This window comes from Myotis myotis, unplaced genomic scaffold (genome assembly GCF_014108235.1).
Source record: "Myotis myotis isolate mMyoMyo1 unplaced genomic scaffold, mMyoMyo1.p scaffold_m19_p_18, whole genome shotgun sequence".
NCBI classification, from domain to species: domain Eukaryota; kingdom Metazoa; phylum Chordata; class Mammalia; order Chiroptera; family Vespertilionidae; genus Myotis; species Myotis myotis.
In genome coordinates, this window is record NW_023416322.1 from 11,639,236 (window position 1) to 11,658,523 (window position 19,288).

The window sequence follows — 19,288 nt, forward strand, 5'->3', positions numbered from 1 at the left end:
TGTCACACTCACTAGGAAGTATATAATTCCTTTAAAATAATAGTGAAAACACCAACATTTGTAACGGACAAATCCTTTGTTTTCCATAAAGTACAATAAAGGTTATCTCCTTGTCAATGTCTTGCTTGCATTTTTACTGGGTTTGTTGAGGAGGGAGAAAGGGGTAATATTAATTGGCGAGAAGGGAATTGTGCACAACCTAGGTATATGCAGGGAAATGTCAGATGTCAAGTGGAAAGTGGAAGAAAAATAAGTTGAGGCCCCTCAACTACTCATCTGCTTCCCCACCTTAACTGGTAAAGAATCTTCCTTTGAGCCATGGCCAGCTGGGAGAGCCAGTGATTAATCTAGATGCGGTATACGAAGCAGTGTTTATGGGAGGAATGAAAATGTCTTATTCTTATTTGTACAACTTATTTTCAAATATATGTGAATATATGTCCGCATATATATATGTATATACACCTACATATATGGGCATATGTGCATATACATATTCTGTTGGGATTAATCAAATCAAAAGTAATTTAAAGACATAATTAAATTCACTGGGGGCAATAGAAGGCTGCAGCCTGGTACCCAGGGGCTCCCTGGCAGCAAAGTCTATTCTAGACACAGCTGACATATTTATTCGGGGAGTGGGCTCCTGTGGAATTCCAGGCTGGGCTCTCTATTTCAGACACTGCTGGTGTTGGGCCTGTGGGAAGCAAGAGGTTATTTCTCACAGCTGGGCAGATCAAAGGCAGTCAGGAAAAATGTATAATTCCCCTCTCTCAACATCCTACGTGGGTGGCCATCCATCCCCTGCTTGTACATCTTTAGTGGTATCAGTCCCTTTAGGGGTAAAGTGGGGTCACATTCCACTTAAGGAAACATTGACCTGATGTGTGGCTTTCTTAAAGTTTTTTTTATTAGGTATGGAGTCCCAACGGCGTGTTGCTACTTGTCCCAAATGGTTATTTGGAAGGAGGCACGTCTGTCATCTCGAATTGCAGCTTTGTGAAGTTCCAAGCTTAGGACTTAATTATTTTGCAGAATATTTTAACTGCATATTTCAATACAAATAAAATTTTTATATAGGGAGTGTGTGTGTGTGTGTGTGTGTGTGTGTGTGTGTGAGAGAGAGAGAGAGAGAATCAGATAAACAAACTAGAGAAGAGAAAAAAAATTCTTAAGTGTTGAAAAATATGACATTTCTTCAAGATGCAGGACCTAGAGTATAAAAGTTTCTTTTCAACTGCATAGTTCTGTCTTTTCTTTTTGTTGATGTCTATGATTTTTTTAAATCTGCAAATCATTATGCAAGGGCTGTGTGTCAGGCACTGGGCTAAGTGATTGATATATAATGTAACTCCTAATTCTTGCGAAGAGGTAGTATCTGCCCCATTTCAGGTGAGGAAATGAAGCTCCAATTCATTAATTGACCTTCTCAAGGTCATCAATTTATATGAGGCTGAGCAAAAGTCAAACCGCGTTGGGAGTGATTTGAAAGCCTCGTGCATAGCCCCTAGCATATTTCCTTCTTTCTGTACTTTCCTTCACTTATTAGAGCGGAGAAGCTAGAATTAGAATCTTAGAATTACTGCTCAAACCTTCCTTCCAAATTGTGTGTAATGAGATCACAAATTTTACTTCCAACTTAACACAGATGTGCCAAAGAATAAAATATGATATTTTACTTTTGTCTGTAATTAACTTGGTCTTTCTCCTAAACTTCTACTTAATGGAAAAATAAATTAACTAAGTATTCCTCTGATATAACTTTAGTCCAATTTTAAAAGTTAAAAAGTTAAATAATGCCTTTAGGTAATATTTAATTTCTCTTTAGGAAAAAAACAAAATCTGGTATCTCATAGCACCTCACTTTGGTATTTGGGCCTATGGAGGAAGAGTGTATGGCTTGGTGTTGAATAGATGTATTAGTTAGGACAATAATGCTAGCTTCTATAACAAACACCCCCACCCCAAATATTAGTGGCTTAATACAAACACGATTTATTTACCTTTCATGTCACGATTTAATGTGGGAAGAGCAGTTTTTCTCCAAGTAGTGATTTAATGATCCAAGCTCCTTTTATTTTTTACCTTTTTTCTTCAAAACATTCTCTGCCTCCCGCTCTCCACCCCCCCCCCCCCCCAACACATGACCTTCGTGCTTTTCTGGGAATGAAGATGCATAAAGAAAGTGTGTATGGTGGACATTAATACTGCTCCCTTTCCATTTACCATAACCTGGTCACAAGGTCTTGTCTACCTGCAAAGCAGGTTAGTAAATGTACTTTTCCTATGTGCTCCAGAAGAGGGAACAAGAGTGGTGGGACCAAGCCAGGGCCTGCTACAGTGAGGAATTGCTTCCCAGCCTCCTGCTGGTGCTAGCTGCCAGCTCCCTTGCCTGCCTAGTCACAGGGATAATGTCTCCTCAGCTTCTAATGCCAAAGTGGGTGGCCGACGCAAATCAGCATCCCGTGTCCTTGCTCAGCCAACAAGTCCAGTGAAGTTCCCTGCTGACTTGGCCTCACCTTGGCTGCCGCTAGTATCTTATTATTGAGTCTCATGTCTCTAGTCAGCCTGCTGGCCAGAAATTTTACTCCTAAGCCAGTGATGGCGAACCTTTTGAGCTTGGCGTGTCAGCACTTTGAAAAACCCTAACAACTCTGGTGCCGTGTCACATATAGAAATTTTTTGATATTTGCAACCATAGTAAAACAAAGACTTACATTTTTGATATTTATTTTATATATTTAAATGTCATTTAACAAAGAAAAATCAACCAAAAAAATGAGTTCGCGTGTCACCTCTGACACACGTGTCATAGGTTCGCCATCACTGTCCTAGGCCCTACTTTGGGGTATTGCCACAGGGGACCCGGGGACTCTCACCTCAGTAGCCATACTTCCCAGGACCTCCCGGTGGGTCAGTCAACCTGAACTCGGGGCTGTCCTGTGCTTGACAACACTCCAGGCTGATCTCCAGCTAAGGCCAGGGTTGGTGGGAGCCTGCCTATTAGCAAGTGTCTTCCCAGAGTGCCTAAAAGGAACGCTATAAATGGCTCCTCCTATTAGCGCTTCTGGCGACTTATCAAATTTACCCTCTCCTTCTCTGCACCCAAGCCCACAGAGGGGACATGGGGTAACCAAGCAGTTCCCTCTGCCTCATCTCCTTACTTCTCTCCAAACCCTGGATCCCACAAGGGGTGAGCTTTTCTTCTTCCTCGCTCTGCCATAGCCCCCCCACACAGAACAGGCCTTCACACCACAGAAAAACAGCCATAATTGAATCCAGGTGTTGATTGAGCCCAGGTGTTGATGCACGAAGGAAGATAAAGATACTTGGATAATCCTTTCTCAAGACAATAGCCTGACTTGCCAGCTATGGTGCAGCTTCAGCAATCTAGATTTTCAACTTTCAAAAGTGAAAACCACCTCCGGTTTTTTTCATTACATTCACTCCACAACAATTTCTCATCTTTCCCAGGCAGGCAGATGCCTAGCGTGGAGAGCAAGGGAATGTGCGCTCAGACAAAAGAGAAGCCTCATTTAATTGAAAATGCCTCAGTTGCATGCGGATCCTCTTAGGATGATGGGCCAGGACGCATTCGTTTAACAAATATTTATTGATTATGTCCCGAACACGGCTCTAGGTAAACGGGGATACTGCACTCAGCAAACTGCCCTGGAGAAGCCTGCATTCAAGCAGAGCGGAGGAACACAGAAATAAATGCTAAGTAAGGGAATATATACATTATGCTAAGTCGTGGTAGGTGCCAAGGGAAAAGTGCAGCAGAGAAGGGAATATGCAGAGCTAAGTGCAATCCAGGTAAGACGAACAGGGAAGGCCTTTCTGAGAAGGTGGCTTTGAGTCAAGGCCTGAAGGAAGTGAGAGGGCGAGCTCTGTAGATTTTTGGAGAAAGAACATTTCAGGATCCTAAGTGCAAAGATCCCAAAGGGAAGTCTTCCTGGCTCCCTGGAAGAGCACAGGGAGGCCAGCAGCCGGAGCAGCAAGAGGGGGAAGGGAAGGAAGTGACACCAGAGAGGCACGGAGGTGAGCAGGAGATGGGAGCGCTTATCTTTTACTCTTAAGTGAGCTGGGGAGCTATTGAGGATTCTGAGCGGAAAAGTGATGTCGGCACTGCTGTGAGCCAGCATTGTCACTCGGGTTAGGGCTGGCGTGGCCCATCGCCTACTGCTCGCAGGGAAGGGGCCCCTTCACCTGGAAGCCCGTGGAGGCTGAACAGGCTTCACTGTCAGGAGCACCTTCCCTCTTGTTCGGTTCCTGTAGGACAGTGGTTGGCAGGTTGCCGCCAGTGAGCTGTGTCTACACCACCGGGTTTGGGGAGTGGGGTTCATTGGAACATAGTCATGCTTCTTTGTCACTCTATTGTCCATGGCTGCTTTTGAGCTACAAAGACAGAGAGTTGAGTGGCTGTGACAGATACCGTATCGTCTATAAAGCTTAACATATTTACTAGTAATAACAGGGCCTCTTAAGAAAATATCTGTGAGAAACAAATTCTAGAAAACAACTAGGAAAGAGAACCAAAGACCTCTGAACTATTGGCATAAAATAGATTTGGGACTAAAATATGTCAAAATAATGCATATTTATTTATACCAAATCTATGCCATATATTTGGGGCGGGGGGAGGAATAGGAATTTAGTGGCAATACAACCTCCTAGAAGTTTGGAGATTAGGGGATGTCAGGAATGAACTTAGTAAGAGTTTACTTAGTACTAGGAAGGCGGAAGAGTTTACTTGTGAAATGCCTGCTTGCCTCCCTAGAGAGCCTTGTGGATCACAAGCTAGGTTGAAAAATTCCATCAAGTGTTAGATTTGATGTATCTGCATTTGACCTCGTTTGATAATTGCCTTGCCTTGATTTTGCTTGTCTTGCTTAAGTATTACTGATTTAGTCTAAGAGATCACGAACTTCTTTCCATTATCAGCTTCTGTATATTAATGTCAGATAATAGCTTGTAATATCCTTAGTGCTTTTCGAAGTGTTTAATTTCTTCAAAATAATGGGGGGGGGGTTTCTTTTACCCTCAGACTCTGTTCCCTGCTTCAGTCTTTACTGCCTTACTGCTCAGCTTACAGCAGCCTGCTTTTGCTAATGTAGGGCTGCCGGGCACCTGGTACACAGCCCTCAGCTCACTTCTCACCTGAGCCCTCTGCGAAGCAGCTGCCTGGCCTCCTCAGTGCCTGGCTTCACCAGTTTCATTGGTTCCACTCAATGCATGCATAGTCACCAAGACATTTTCTGAATTACTTATAATTAATGCTCTAGTCATTACAAATGAGTTGTCTCAGGCCAACTCCAATTCCCTACTCAATGGCCCGAGCAGGCAGCGTAGTCAGAGCTGGGGTCACAGGAACACAGTCACCCTAGAGAAGGAAGCTGCTGCCCAGAGTCATGTCTGTGGCGGCTAATAAAGTCATGTTGGTAAATGGTTGGGCATAAATGGCAGCTTCTTAAAGTTATCTTTTGCAATTTTGCACAGATGAGGTCTTCACAAGATACTATACACCTCAGGGCCGTTAGCACTATTCAAAGAATATGCACTCTCACTGGAACGGCTCATATGCCCCATATCCTGGCCTCAAAAGTTAACACTGTCACCCAATCACCCAAGTGCCTAAGGAGAGTCTATGGCCAAGACTGGACCAGGTCCATGAAATGACTTTGTAGAATTGCTGAGCCCTGTGAAAGCTGAGGCTGCAGGGCTATCTCTGGCCTTGACTAACCAGCATTGGGGAAGCTATAGTGGTATCATTCAAGAGCCTCCTGTCTAGAGCTCAACTGAGTGAGAAATAGTGTTTTCTTTGTTTAAGAGGCATTGTGTCAAGGTCAGGGGAATCAGTTCCTGCTTCCTGCTCACACCCCTGGTCTTACCTGGCCTACACACCTATAGGATGGTAGAAGCTGGGGTTCAGGGTTAGGCTCAAGATCCTATGAGTATTTACATACTTACCTTCCAAGACAAATAATCTAATCAGGCAGAGAGGAATACAGAATTTTCAGGGTTGTGACCTAGTTCATACAACCCAGCTGAAGCACTAAATCTGGCTGAGGGCACACTCAACACTCAATACTGAAGCTACCAGCCAGGATGAGATCCTATTGTACCATTGTGTTAGTGTCAGTTCTCCAGAGAAGCATAACCAATAAGAGATACTAGTAGATAGATGATAGATAAAAGAGGTGTATTATGAAGGATATGATCACATAGTAATAGAGACTGAGAAGTCCCACTATCTGGTGTTTGCAAGCTGGAGGTCCAGGAAAGCCAGTGGTGTAGATTTAGTCCAAGCCTGAAGGCCTGAGAACCAGCATCTTGCTAGCATCAGAGTTTGCTGAAGCAGTAGACTTGCACCCTGAATAATGGTATTGAGGAGATGCTGTGTGCTCTTTGCCTAGGAGATCCCCATGCCTCCAGGCCCTGGGATGTCCACTCAGGGTGATTGGTGCTGTCACAGTAGGGGCTGGAAAAAGAGGGCTCTAAGCTCTGATGGTTAATTTTATGCATTGATGTGAGGGCCATGAGGAGCCTAGATATTTGGCCAAACATCATTCTGGGTACATGAGGAGGGTGTTTCTGTATCAGATTAACATTTGAATTGTAAACTGCAGAAAGCAGATCATCCTCTCTCGCATGGGCTTCCTCATAGCAGTTGAAGACCAAAATGGGGCAGAAAGGTTGAGTAAGAGGGAACTTGCCCTGTCTGACTATTTGAGCTGGGACATCGGTCTTTTTAGCCTTCAGACTTGGACGGGAACATTGGCTTCCCTTGGGTCCTGAGCCAGCTGGCTTTTGGACCGGAACTTATGCCATCAGCTCTCCTGGTTCTCAGGCCTTCAGACTCAGACCGGAGTTACACCATTGGCTCTCCTAGGTGTCCAGCGTGCCAACTGCAGATACCAGGACTTCTCAGCCTCCAAAACTGTGCTGTGTGATCCAATTCCTTGTAATGAGTCTCTCTCTCTCTCTCTGTCTCTCTCTCTCTCTCTCTCTGTCTCTCTGGAGAATCTTGGTTAATACATAAACCCAATTGACATTCAAGAAGAAGACTTTAGTCCCTCATTAGTCTCTACTTTCCAAATTCCGTGGTGTGGTGGGTTCTCAGCTCTGAGGAGTTAGGGGTGTGTCTCTTTTCATCCCCTGCCTGGTCTGGCAGGCAGAAAGTTTCTGTGGTAGAGAGAGGGGGTGAGGGTTTATAGGTCAGGAAGTCCCCCATTCTCCGGCCCCCCAGCCTGCTTGGGCCACTTCGAAGTCTTTGGGGGATCCTCCCTTCGGGCTCCTTCCAGGGAAACTTTATTCAATTCCTAGGGCACAGCCGGTCATCTGGAAAGTGAGGCCTTATTTTGTGGTGTTGCAGGCACAGCTGCCAGACCCACACCACCACAGACCTGCTCCAGTAACGGGGAAGACTTCTCACCCTTCACTCTTTCTCTTCTTCTGTCTCTTATGGAAAGGTTTTGGCCGTAACTAGAGATTTTTCCTTAAAGGTTGTCACTTTGTACCAACTGCAGTGAATGAAACTAAAGGGAAAGAGAATCGTGCAGGTGCAGGAGGGTCAGAGGCTCCTCACGCAGCTCTGGCTCTTTCTGCTGAGTCAAGCTGGCTTGTTTGTTCCCGGCCCCATCAATGCCTATGCACAGGTACACCCAGGGCTGGATGTTTCTCTACAGTGTCAAAGAGATGTGGTTTTTATACAGCACAACACAGATCCTTTGTATTTATATATTCTTTCATCTTTGCCAGAAGTTCTATCCTGTGTCTACTTTATCTCCTTTAGCGACCCCCAGCCCATGAAGTCGGAAACGGTAGGAAGAACCCCTCATTTGGAATGTGAGGAAATGTAGGACTGGGTGGGTTAAATGATTTGTTGTTCGTCACACTTTGCAGAATCTGGATTAGAACTTGGTTCCTTTCTCTCTTCCTTCTCCTCTGTCCTCCTTCCCTCCCTTGCTCTCTCCTCTCCCTTCTTCCCTCCTTCCCACCATCCCCCTTCCCTTCCTTCCATGTTTCCATCTTCCTCCCTTTCCTTTTTCATCAGATGTTTGTAGGGAATCTGGAGGTACTTGACCTGATGATGGTGAGACAGGGATGAGGAGCACACAGCTCCTGCCTCCCGGGAAGCATTCTCAGGGAAGCAGGAAACTCACACGTTGATATACCAGAAGGCAGCTTTGGCTTTGGGAAGTAACAATAGACATTTGAACAGGGCACTGAGGGACATTTTAGATGGGGGAGGCTCAATCCCTCCGGAGGATTTATAGAAGATTTTCTCTGAAAGTCATATTTGAGTGGAGGACGGAAGGAAGTATAGGAATTTTATAGATGAAAGAAAATATGTGGGCAGCGTGTGGAAAGGTCATCCTGTGGTCAGAGAACCACAAGGCTGTCAGCATCACTGAAGCCTCGGGGGCTCCCTTCTGACCAGCCAGTGCTGACCTCCAACAGGAAGCATGAACCCTCTGATCACAGCTCGGTCCATTCCTGAGACCACAAGGACAGCGTCCAGGCGATGTGTCGCAAACACTGCCTGACACAGATTAATCCCACCTGCCTGTTGCCAGCATTTGATGGCTGTTTCTCTTTCTCCAACAATGAAAAGAGCCGTGTCAGTCTAATGACTGTCATATTACCTCCCATTAACTTCATTATTGGACACTAACTGTTTCTAGTAATAATTCATTCACTGGTAATGACCTGGTGTCCGATTCCCAGATAATTAGTGTCACAAATGTGATCCGATGGGGTGCTCCGGGTTGCTTTTTCCATCTGGGATCAGGCACAAATCAACTGAGAGTTCAGAGCTTATAGGATTTTCCTGGATTTGACAGAGGAAAGTCACCTCATGAGTGACAAAAACAGAGATTTCCACTGGGGATTCTAGAAACCCAGGATAGATTTTCACTGCCCTTGGGCTTTTGGATAGCCATGGTGTGTGTGTGTGTGTGTGTGTGTGTGTGTGTGTGTGTGTGTGTGTGTGATGTGCAAAGCCATGGCTCAGTAAAAATATCAGACCTTCTCTCTCGCCGGGGACAATAATTGTTATCTGGCCAGAAGCTTCTATGGACTAAATTTTATAAGCCATAGCATGTAATGGCCTGGACTCCAAATTCCTCAAATCCCATTCTCATTATCCACCTCTATTGGTGAGCACAGATATGGTGCCTGTTTGGAAGGCCAAGAAGGGGGTTTCTGAAATCGTGTGTGGTTGGGAAATGTTAGAAAGAGAAATGGAATCTGTCATAGAATTAATGGGCCAGGCTGATGTGAAATATTACAGTGCAGGGAGAAGGAACCAGAAGAAAACTGGGGAAGAAGACAGACAGACAGACAGAGGTCAATGAAGGACACTCTCAATGGGCCAGAGACCTCAGGTGAGCCTTTTGAGCCTTCCCACCAACATGGTTGAGAAAGATGACTTCTCACAGAAGGAAACCCTCCAAATCCTATAGACCAGTGGTTCTCAACCTTCTGGCCCTTTAAATACAGTTCCTCATGTTGTGACCCAACCATAAAATTATTTTTGTTGCTACTTCATAACTGTAATGTTGCTACTGTTATGAATCGTAATGTAAATATCTGATATTCAGGATGGTCTTAGGCGACCCCTGTGAAAGGGTCGTTCAACCACCAAAGGGGTCGCGACCCACAGGTTGAGAACCGCTGCTATAGACTGAGAAAGACAGGCCTGTCCAGAAGCGAGTATAAGTTTCTTCTTCATGCAGAATTGCACCTTGATGAGACCAGAGAGTGCTCTTGAAATTTCCTGGACAAATAGTTACCAAGTTTTTTTTTTTTTCCTGTATACTAGTTTTTTAACCTCAGTTTCACAAAACTGAGTTCATCAATGGCCTCAATTCATGACAGAATATTAATATCAGCCTCTGTTATTATTATTTTTTTTGCTGCTCTGTTTCCTCTCTTCATGTCTCTAGTCTTCCCTCAATAGGTACCAACTATATCATATATATTCTTGATGACTTCATTGATTTTCTACCACTTCCTTAACAAATTGCCACAAACATGGAAGCTTTAGACAACACAAATTTCTTAACAGTTTCTGTAGGTCAGAAGCCCAGCAGACTTGGCTGGGTTCTCTGCTAAGGATCTCACAGGACTGTCCTTATCTGAGGGACCTAGGGAAAGCCTCCCTCTTAGCTTGTTCAGGTGGTGGGTTGCACAGAGTTCCTTGGGGGCTGTTGGTGGGAGTAATTCTTTGCATCATCTAGAAGCCACCCACATTCCTTGGCCTGTAGCCCTTTGCATCTTCAAAGTTAATAATGGGGTCTTGAATCCTTTCTGTGCTTAGGATTTATTCTATTAGAATTTCTCCAACTTCCTCTTCTGCTGTCTTCTGCTTTTAAGGGGTCCTTGATTCATCCTGACACTCAGGATAATACCCCCATTTTAAGATGAAATGGCAAGCAACCTTAATTACATGTGTAAAGTCCCTTTTGCCATACAAGTTAACATATTCACAGTTCTGGGTAATAAGGAGTAAAATCTTCTTGGAGGTCATAATTTTGTCAGCACTGCAACCCAAATTTCATTTACTCATTTACAGGAATAAAATAGGCAAGGAATTCAAAAATTGTGTTGCATATACATACTAAAAAAATTACAGAAATAGTTTTATGCTGTAAATCTTAATTTTCTTTATTTAAAATAGTACTTTGAAATCTGTCCTGTTCATTATTTCTGACCAATATGTAACATTCTGTCATGTGTATATGTTGAATGTAGTACATTTTTATTTGTCCATTTCCCCAGCTGTGAATGCTACCAAACAGAGCAGCAATGACTCACTGTCAATGTCTCATTACTGACCTGTGCGAAGGTTTCTGTACAGCCAGGAGTGGGACTGCTTGGGAATAGGGAGAAGCATGCTAAACCCACTAGGGGTTTGCATACTGCATTCTGGAATGACTGCACCGATTTTTGTTGTTGTTGTTAATCCTCATCCCAGGATATTTTTTCCATTGATATTGAGAGAGAGAGGAAGAGAGAGAGAGGAAGAGAGGGGCCAAGAGAGAAAGAGAGAGAAACATCGATGTGAGACTGGTTGCCTGCCCCATGTACCCCAACCAGGGCCGGGGAGCGAGCCTGCAACTGAGGTACATGCCTTTGACAAGAATTGCACTTGTGACCCTTCAGTCTGTGGGCTGATGCTCTAACCACTAAGAAAACTGTCCGGGGCTGACTGTACAATTTGACTTAACCCTTAGCAGAGCACGAGTGTCCCATTTCCACACTTCCTTGCAAGTGCTTGATATTAAATCTTGGCCTGGTCACTTTTTTGCAGCGTAACCTTTGGTTAAGATAAGATACTTCACATCGCTTTCTTTAGTTTCCTCAACTATAAAATGAAGTGATCCTAGCACATTCTTCATAAAGTTTTGTGAGGATTAAGTGAGTTTCGCTCCAAACAGGGCCTGACATAGAGTAGTTTCTAACATTATTCTTATTCTGTTATTTATTTTCAAATCATTACAATATAATAGGCATCAAGTACCATTTTTTGGTTTTGATTTATGTTTTTTATTATTAAGGAGGTAGAGCATAGTTCCCTAAACTTATGAGCTGTCCAGATTTTCCTTGCCCATTTTGTGACTTGTCTACTGTATCTTTAATGAATAATATTTTCTAGTGTTTCATGGCCTATGTTCATCCCCACGAATATTATAACCAAGTTCCCTAATATGTCTAATATTTAAACCTCTTTACATGATGTGAGCTCTGCAGGGTGGCTCTATCCATAGAAGAGAGACAAATACCAGTTATTGTAACACATTGGCATATCTCATAAGCATCCTATCCTGTAATCATACCCTAGAGCCAGATTTATTTATTCTCTGTCGATGGTTAGTCCCACTTCTTAGAGAGTATCACTGTCACTTGGATCGTGGATGTGGTTCTGGTCTGGTGTATCCATTTCCCTCAATCTGCACCTTAGGGGAAACAAGTCTCACCATCAACTGATCCCAAAGAGAAAAATACTCAAGGGTGAGAATCTGACTCCCTGTAACTCCATCTCAGCCACCAGAAACACAACTGAGACCTGGTGAGCCACACAGTCATTTTCATGTAGGGCAAGGAGCATTATAAATTGCCTAGTCCATCTAAAAATGGACAAATGGGACTTTCTCACATGTAGAGGAAACATGATTCATAACTGCAAATCAAAAGGGATTTAATTTAGTAAAGCATTATATGGAGTTAGAAGTTGGTAACTTAAAGCACCATTAAAATGAAACCATCTCACATTTTAGCTCAGTGGAGTGTTATTTATTTCTTATTTTGAAACCTTGTTAATTAAAAAATATTGAAATATTAGTTTGAAAAGTTGCAAATGGGCTATAGTCTCTGAGTGGTTATTGACGTACCCAAAGGCTAGTATATTCTTATTGTTGTTCAGCACTTTTTGGGAAAGTTTTAAAGTTAATGTTTATTGCCTTGGAAATCTTTAATTAAAAATGTCCACAGGGCGCAATAGGCAAACTCCCTTGAGGCGGGGCCCTGAGGTGAAATTGGCTGATGTTGAAGCTGAAAACAGAAGGTGGTCTGCTGGGATAGGGAGTCAGGTTCTGTGGTTAAAAAACCATAATAACAAGAAAAGAGATCCATAGTGTTCAAGAGTAAAGAGAACCCTGTTAGACCAATTAGTATTTGGAGCTTTAGCTGATTCTGGGTAATTGATAAAGGGGTGTCTCCTAGTTGATTGAGGGGAATACAACTCTCTGCTTGGAGTTTGAATGGTGAACACAGAATGGTTTTGTCTATTGTTGTTTTCAAACCTATGATGTGTAAGAAGAGCTTCCCTCCCAGGCTAGAGTATCTGGGAAAAATATCTGCATCCATGAATCCATGGACACGTCTATTAAAATAGTTGCAGATGATAACCAAGTACCATGGAGCGGTGGATTTTTTTCTCATCTCACCCCCGATGCCATTGAGTTGTGAAAAGGACAGTCTGTTTTCACCCGAACAGAGTGTGGGTCATATCGTCTGTGCTGGCTTTTCCCATTAACTGGGGCAATACCTTGAATTCAGAAGCCTTGTTCTGATCTGACAACTTGATCATGCCTGGTCTGGTCAGGTATTTGCCTGTCTACTCTGTCTTGAAGGATTTTCTTATATCATCATTTCGCGAGATATTTTTCTAAACAAATGTAGAAGAATGTAGAAATAGGAAACTTCTGTTTTGTTTGCCATAAATCCAGCCCTAGATACTCTTCTTTCTGGAGTGCAGTCACTGCTGCGCCTCTGAGAGCTCCAGTTGGCAAGGTATGGTTGGCAGGCCACAACCCAACAAAGTGTCCATAGGTTATAATAAGAATGATAATAACAAGATTAAGTATTAAAAATATTTTTGAACTTTGTTCTAAGCCCTTTAGATGCATTGTCTTATATATTTGTCTCAATGAGACTTTGAGGTAGAGGTTATGATCATTATTTCCACTTCACAATGAGGAAATTGTAATGTGGGCATGATCACTAACTTGCCCTTGAATCCAATTTTGTATGATTCCTGAGCCCAAGCTATTATCCACCACTATATTAACTGCCACCCCAACAAACAGAGTTTAGGTTTTGGTCACTTAGCTATGGATAAAGTGATGTGAGAAATATAAGGGGGATAGCATGTGTTTAAAACCAGAGTCAACACAGAAGTTAAGACTGTAAGGACATCTCTGTGGGCTGGAATTGTCAGGGAGGCAGTTATGAAGTAGGTAGATCTAGAAAAATAAGAGAGGATTTGGGCCTACCTTTTAGAGAAGAGGATGCTTTCCAGATAGAAAGAAAAACTGTCTTCCTTCCCCTCCCCATTTTTCTGGATTTATCTGAAAACCTAAGAAAAAGACAAGAGAATCATGTAATTGAGTATCTTCTGATGCATGGCTAAGGTAATGTTATGAAGTCTTATGACAACCCTTGCTTTCTCAAGAAAACTATTAGTCCAGGAGACTGGGAAGGATGGGTATTGGAAAGAATTGCCCAAAGGATCTCATTCTAAAGCCTGGCATACTGAAGCTAGTCAGATACCAATGTTCTTATTACTTTCAACATGTAGGAGGATTTAAAAAAATGGAAGCCATTTTGACAGACCCATGAAGCGTTAATGGAGTATTTTCTAGAAGGGAATAATCTACAGAGGCATACCAACTTCGAAGCAAGGATCAAGGAGAAGTTGGATCTCAGAGAACCATCGCTCTCCCATCCTGAATAAATGGGTGTTACCATGGAAATAAGAGCTTTCCCTGGATGGTTGTGTCCTCTGGTTCATGGCCTTCTCCATCCTGAATGATTGGGTGATATAACAGGCACCCCAGCAGAACACATTATTATTATTCAGAAGTGAGTGACTTGAAATTGAAATTCTCATACGGTTGTGAACTCCAACAGCGTTAAAAATAAATCCCGTTGTCTGTTCGACATTCCTGAGCTGCTACTCTTTTCCATTGGAGCCCCCTTTAAAAGATGTGTGGACTGCACGTTGAACAAGATCGAATGTGACTTTGCAAAAATAGAATGCCTGGTCTCTTCTCTTTCCCTTTCCACTCGACAATGCAAGATAAATTCACTCCACGGGAACCTTTTGTGGGCTGTACTGCTCAGGCAATTTGCAGTTTGCTGGGGGAAAGGCAGCTCACGCTACATTTATCACCCCCTGCCACTGGCTACAATTCAACCCACTTCGAGCCACTGAACAGAGGTGCTGATGGGGGCTCTGGCATTAGAATTCCACATCATAATAGAAGTGCAGGGAAGCAAAAGGCAAATGCATCAGGGCTACTCCAGTTCCTCACTAAGGACGGGGTCAAAAGTATGTCACTGGGTGATGGGGACCAAGGATGAGCATTTTGCAATAATAAAAAATATGGTCGCTTTCCTCCCCCTCTTTATATTTTTCCTTCGGGTGATCCTAGCTCACACAATGAGTTTTGTATTGTTATCAGAATCATCAACTCATATTATGAGTGGTAGCCTCAATGTCACTGTACAATCACTGCACAACTCAATATAGCCAAACAAATCAGTAATAAAAGGACATGACCTGCCTTCCTATTCTTCTACTTTACCCAGGAGCTTATTCTCTAAAGGGAAAAGAACAGGAATAACAGAAAATGAGTATAGCAAGGTGGTTGGGTGGAGGTAATGTATTAGTCAAGATAGGTTAGATGATGCTGCAAAAATGAACAATTTCCAAATCTTTCAAAACCAATGCATATTTCTCATGAAATTCAGTAGAGGAGTCTGCTTCACATGGCTATTCAGGGATCCAGGCTGATGGCAAGGTTGTTGCTGCACCATCTAGAACACATGGACTTGTCAACAGTCGTGGCGGAAAGAGGTTGGCTGAAGACTGTCCCACTGGAAATGAAATTCTTTGACTCAGAAGTGAAATACATCTCTTCCACTCATAGTCTATTGGTCAGAAGCAGTCATATGGCCTGCCTAACTGCAAATGGTCAAGGGAGTATCATCCTTTTGTATGCCTTGAAGGAGGGGAGAATTGGTAATGGGTGAGCCCTAAAAGTTTCTATTACTGTTGTATTATTTCTCTACTATTGGCATAGTGAAGTAGAACTAAATGAAAAGATAGTGGTTTTTCAAATTTAAATAAACCCAATATATTTATCATTTCTTTTTATTTCCAGGTACAGTGATATTCACAAATAGTCAAAGAACCATAACATTTTTGCACTAAAAGGACTAAATCACCCCTCCCCTCCCCCCCGCCCCCGATTAAAAGGATAAGAAAACTGAGAACTAGAGAGGTTGTGAGTTGTCCACAGCCTCGCCATTGTTAGCAGAGCCACGTTGACTTCCAGGCCAGCACTCCTACCTCTGTGTCAAGTCACCTGTCTGTTATATCCCTTGGATGACATCAGGAGGGAGTGTGATATCAGGTGGTTATGGGGCTCAAGTCTGACCAACAATAAAAATGAGATGCTATGAGAAAGAATCAATGGCAGTGGACAGCATATGATTCAGTACTTTTAGTGTTAACATCTAAGGCATTCTTCACTGCTGAGCACTGATATGTTTTAATATTATTCATCCATTTCTCTACCTGTTATTATTTTTGACTTATTAATCATAACCTCACCTCAGGCTTATATTTGGTCCTGGGACTGTGTGTTGATCCATGGCAGTGCTTCCTAATGTTTTGATGCCATGGCACACGTAGAAAATGTCACTATTGGACAGTCTAGTGGAGAAATATCACTGAGGCTGCACAGTTCCTGAGACAACAGCTCATGACTTCTGTCTGCTTTGGGTCCCAGCCTGGCCACCTTGAGGAGTTGAAGGTCAGGACCTCGACACACCAGTAACCCAGTCAGAATGCATGTGTTGGAAAGCCCTGGCAATCAGAGAAGAGCATTGAGCTGGACATAACTGGTTTTCAGACTTTTTGGATTTGGGGTTAGATTTATGCTGATTTAAATACTTTAAAGAGGGTGTTGGTTAGAAGTGATCGTTTAACAGGAAAACGTCACCTTGTTTTGACCCCAGTTGATCAGAGAAAGCTTCCTGGAGAGTCCGATATCAGCAATGTATAGGAAGAGGGAGTGGATAGCCACACCAGGTTAGAATTCATAGACAAGCTGATAACCCTGCATTGCCATTTGGAGCCATTCTGGAGATATAATGAAGCCATTTTAAATAAGGGATATTTTCAGCATAAAATGTTCCACAGATCAAATGCCTGTGGGCTTCTGCAGGTCTCAGAGGAGGCAGAATGGAAAGCCACACTGATGAAACACTGCTGACAGGCAAATGTTCCCTTTGCCATGAGGTGAGCAGCTCACAGGGTACAACCTAGGTGAGAACTCTTTGGCGGCTGGCTTAGGTAATGAGCATCTGCTGGGAAGACCTTGTGAGCATTATTTGTGCCAGTGTCTGTGCAAAAAATATCTCTCCCTTTTGTGATGTGGGGTTTGAAAGGAAAATGGCGTTCCATTGGAGAAAAGGGGTTTGATCACTGTCTAGCCCTAACTTTTCAGGCCTTTATAATTCTTTTCTATGTCACTGTATGACATCTATCATTATAATGCTGCCAGGCAGTCCTCCCTCCCTTTCTATTACATGGAGGTCTCTTTGTTAAAAACAGGATGCTAATGTTTCAACTGTGAGTGTGTGTGAGCGTGAGTGTGAGTGTGTGTGTGTGTGTGTGTGTGTGTGTGTGTGTGTGTGTGGAGTATGAACATATTTGTCTATGGGACATGGACAGAAGGCTGGAATTTCATACTAACATATTCACTGACTTTCTGCTCAGCAACCAAAATTTTGTGAAATAGACAGAAGTAGGTCAGGATGGGAATTGTGCTATCTCAGCATAGTACAAGGTGGGTGTGACAAGTGAGTGAGCTGTCAGTTCAGAGATAGAAGTAGGAAAAACCAGAGATGGGTAGGGTGACCGTATAAGTTATCATCTACACTACCACACTTATGAGAATGAAAGGGGGTGCTACTCATAATTACCCTGAGACCATGCATGTAAAGTGGGACTGCTCCAGGCAATCTGAGCGTGGGGATGGGTATGTGTCAAAATGCCAGGAGAGGAACAGCCACATAATAAAATCTAGTGTTTCCATTGGAAGGAGCCAGGAGCATGACCAATGTTACATAGGAGAACAACAATGGAAAAAATGCAAAGACTGAATAGGGCGGATGAGAAGGCCCAAACCTTTTATGGCTAATGCAGACTTCTTAGGGAGCAGATGAGAACAGGACCTGTGTTTGGAGAGTGTAAGCCAAGTGGACCTGGAGTAACCCAGGGCAGTGGCTCATGTTGAAGGTCTGCAACTGCCTTGCTTTCCCTGTGGAAATCTTTCGTCCATCTAAAAGGCAGCGTTCCTCACATTTGACATTTGTCAGGACCGGCCATCCACATTGGACAGAAGCAATCTAGCATCGCCATGTGTAAGGCGGAAGGGCTAAGAGTGCAGGGGATTCTGGGTGGCGGACTGTCAGCAATGGGTGGGGGCATTTTGGTTACACCCCCGTCTTCCCTTCTGATTTGTATTCAACTCACTGATATTGGAGGCAATAGAGTGAAAAATAAAAACTCAAGGATGTTTATAAGTGAGGTTCACCCCCTCTAAGATTATACATTGGATGAGGAAAGGGTATTGTTTAAAATCCTAGGAACACAGAGTATTTAGGAGAAACCATTTGATATCCAGCAGACCTCAGATTCATTCATTCACTTTTCTTTCTTTTTTAAAAGATATATTTTTACTGATTTCAGAGAGGAAGCGGGGGGTGGGGGGAGATAGAGACGTCAATGACGAGAGAGAATCATTGATTGGCTGCCACCTGCATGCCTCACACTGGGGATTGAACCCGCAACCTGGGGTTTGAGCAGTGACTGCCTGGTTCATAGGTTGAAGCTCAATCAGACTGACTCCAGCCAAGCTCATTCACTTACTTTCCATTGAGTATCCACTAATAACTAGGCACATACTTGAAACCAGAGATGTAGAGATGACTAAAACTCTTCCTACTAGGAAAATCATGAGAAATTGAAGGAGCACTCTTTCTAGTAGGGAAATCATGAGAAATTACACTATAATAGTGAAGGCTGAACTGGGAAGCGATAATGTGTTGAGAGGCAGGAAAGTGGCCTTTTGGGCTCAAGCTTAAAAGGTGACAAGCAGATAAGGTAAAGAAAAAAAAAATCCAGGCAGAGGAAGTAGGTGAAAAAGGAGCTGAGCTATAACAAGGATGGGGAGTGTTTGGGAAAGAGATAAAAGCATAGCTAGCCAGAAGGGCCCCATGCAGGGAGAGAGAGAGAGAGTGGCAGAAAATTAAACCTGGTCTGTGTTGAGCTGCTGGGTCCAGATGTCGAAGTGCAATGACGGCAAAGGAGGAGAAACTCAGAAGACCTGAGAGGAGAAAGGAAGGGCACAGGGAATTAACAATCCACAGAAAAAGAAGAAACACAGAAGGAACACAGAGCCGCAGACACCAGTGGGGAGAGAGGAGCAACATTCTCTAAAGAACAGTGATAGATCTCATAGACACACAGTCTAAGTCTCCATAACTGCCTTTCTGAGCCTGAGCTGTGTGTCGCTGAGGCTCATGGTTACAGGGCCGCTGGGACTCAGCACAGATGCTTGTGTAATGACACCACAAAGCCTGCCCATAAAGGGACAAACCCCGTCCACATCTTCTTCAAGGAAGCATCTATGAGTAGATAAACCAGAGTGCTTTCTTTTGTTGTTATTTGTTTTTTTATTTCTCACCTGAGGATATGTTTATTGAT